We start from the raw sequence: 2,971 nt of genomic DNA, 5'->3' as shown, positions 1-2,971 counted from the left end.
GCACTTTGAGAGGCCAAGGCAGGCAGATCACTTGAGGTCAGGAGTTCAAAATCAGCCTGGCCAATATGGCAAAACCCGTCTCTACTAAAAATACAAAAAGTAGCCGGGTGTGGTGGTGCAGGTCTGTAATCCCAGCTAGTTGGGGGGCTAAGGCAGGAGAATTGCTTGAACCCAGCAGGCAGAGGTTGCAGTGAGCCGAGATTGCACCACTGTACCCCAGCCTAGGTGACAGAGCAAGACTCTGTCTCAAAAAAAAAAAAAAAAAAAAGTATCCAAGACCAAGACAATGAAAATATACATCCACACAAAAACTTGTACAAGAATGTTTATAGCCGCATTATTCACAATAGCCAAAAAGTGCAAACAATCTATATGTCCATCAGCTGATAAATAGATCAACGAAATGTGGTATAGCCATACAATGGAATATTATTCATCAATAAAAAGAATGAAGTACTAATACATGCTACAACACAGATAAACCCTGAAAGCAGCATGCTAAGTGAAATAAGCTTGACATTAAAGACCACAGATTGTGTGATTTCATTTATGTGACATATCAAGAGTAGGCAAAGCCATAGAGAGAGAGAGTCTCTATGGCTTGTATTTGCCAGGGGGTGGGCAGAAGGGGATATGGGGAGAAGCTACTGTGGATTTGGGGTATTTTGGGGAGACGAGATAAAAATGTTCTGGAATTAGTGGTGATGGTGGCACAACTTTGCAAATATACTAAAAACCACGAAATTTTACATTATTTTTCTTGCAAATCTAGGTCTGAACAGAGAATTGTACAATCTGGTAACTTTTTTTCCGTCTTTTTTAGAGACAAGGTCTTTCTGTGTCACCCTAGCCAGAGTGTAGTGACATGATCATAGCTCACTGTAACCCCAAACTCTTGGGCTCAAGCGATCCTCCCATCTCAGCCTCCCGAGCAGCTAGAACTAAAGGCACTTGCCACCATCCCCAGCTAATTTTTTTTTTTTTTTTTTTTTTTGGTAGAGACAGGGTCTCGCTGCATTGCCCAAGCTGGTCTCAAACTCCTGGCCTCAAGTAAGCCTCCCGCCTAGGCATCCCAAAACCCTGGGATTGTTTTTTTTTTTTGAGACAGAGCTTCACTCTTGTTACCTAGGCTGAAGTGCAATGGCGAGATCTCGGCTCACCACAACCTCCACCTCCTGGGTTCAAGCAATTATCCTGCCTCAGCCTCCTGAGTAGCTGGGATTACAGGCATGAGCCACCATGCCCGGCTAATTTTGTATTTTTAGTAGAGATGGGGTTTCACCATGTTGGTCAGGCTGGTCTTGAAATCCTGACCTCAGGTGATCTGCCTGCCTCGGCCTCCCAAAGTGCTGGGGAATTACAGGCATGAGCCATCACACCCAGCCTTTTTTTTTTTTTTTTTTTTTTGAGACAGAGTCTTGCTCTGTCACCCAGGCTGGAGTGCAGTGGCACAATCTTGGCTCACTGCAACCTCCACCTCCTGGGTTCAAGCGATTCTCCTGCCTCAGGCTCCCGAGTAGCTGGGATTATGGGTACACACCACCATGCCCGGCTAGTTTTTGTATTTTTAGTAGAGACGATGTTTCACCATGTTGGCCAGTCTGGTCTTGAACTCCTGATCTCAGGTGATCCACCCACCTCGGCCTCCCAAAGTGTTGGGATTACAGGCGTGAGCCACTGCGCCTGGCCTCAAAACCCTGGGATTACAGGTGGGAACCACTGCATATGGCTGAGTTGTACACTTTAAAAAAATGGTTTTTAAATATGGAACACTTCACAAATTACAGTGTCATCTTTGAGCAGGGGTCATGCTAATTTTCTCTTTTTTTTTTTTTTGAGACAGAGTCTTGCTCTGTCGCCCAGGCTGGAGTGCAGAGGCCAGATCTCGGCTCACTGCAACCTCCACCTCCCAGGTTCAGGTGATTCTCCTGCCTCAGCCTCCCAAGTAGCTGGGATTTCAGGCATGCACCACCACACCCGGCTAATTTTTGTATTTTTAGTAGAGACGAGGTTTCATCCTGTTTGTCAGTCTGGTCTTGAACTCCTGACCTCGTGATCCGCCTGCTTCAGCCTCCCGAAGTGCTGGGATTACAGGCGTGAGCCAGCGCGCCCGGCCATGCTAATTTTCTCTATATCATTCCAATTTTAGTATATGTGCTGCTGAAGTGAGCATTGAATTGTATAATTTAAAAGGGTAAATTTTATGGTATACTATACTAATTTTATGGTATACCATAAAATTCTGGATATACTTTATAAAAATAAAATTATGGTATGTAAAATGTTATGGTATACCATAAAATTATGGTATACTTTATGGTATACCAATAAATTGTACTCAGGCAGTATAAAAAACTCAGTATAAAAAAAATTCATAGACCTGTACACCAACAGAAAAAATTTTACTGCATAATTTTAAAAATAAAAAAAAATTAAGTCCTGTGTCTGAAAGGCAGGAGCCAGGTTCTCACCTGTTGTGTGTCACCTAAGTTGCCTCATACAATAAATGCTGAGGACAGTGGTTCCCGAACGTGGGTACACGTTGGAACCACCTGGTTGGGGGGGGTCTTTGAAAACTTCTGATGCCTGGCAACCACCCCCAGGCATTCTGATTTAATTGGTCTGAGGTACAACCTGGGTACTGAGATTTTTTTTTAAAGCTTACCTGGTGATTCTAACATGCAGCAAAATTTGAGAACCACGGGCTTAGCAAAAGGTTGATGAACAACCATTCTTGGGAGCCAAAAGCCAATCCCCGCTCCACCTTACCTCACTTTCACCTCAAGGCAATCAGATCAGATCTGTCCTTGGCAAAGAGAACAGCTACAGTCATTCCTGCTGTTCACTATGCCGGACAGAAGTAAATCAGAACATTCTCTCCAGTTCCTTAAGGGCCACTGCTCTCTCTATAAACACGTGGTTGATGAGATCAGCAATTCCGAAACAGGATCCATTCTACAAAGCATGGCTT

General features: G+C 44.0%; 1 pseudogene; it reads right to left on the bottom strand.

Moving 5' to 3' along the window:
• Nucleotides 1–1,758: 1,758 nt before the first annotated feature.
• On the bottom strand, nt 1,759–1,855 carry LOC116475994 (U6 spliceosomal RNA; annotated as a pseudogene).
• Nucleotides 1,856–2,971: the final 1,116 nt, after the last annotated feature.

The sequence above is a fragment of the Hylobates moloch genome, unplaced genomic scaffold, assembly GCF_009828535.3.
Source record: "Hylobates moloch isolate HMO894 unplaced genomic scaffold, HMol_V3 SCAFFOLD_10, whole genome shotgun sequence".
NCBI classification, from domain to species: Eukaryota; Metazoa; Chordata; class Mammalia; order Primates; family Hylobatidae; genus Hylobates; species Hylobates moloch.
This window is presented reverse-complemented; position numbering and strand designations above follow the sequence as displayed.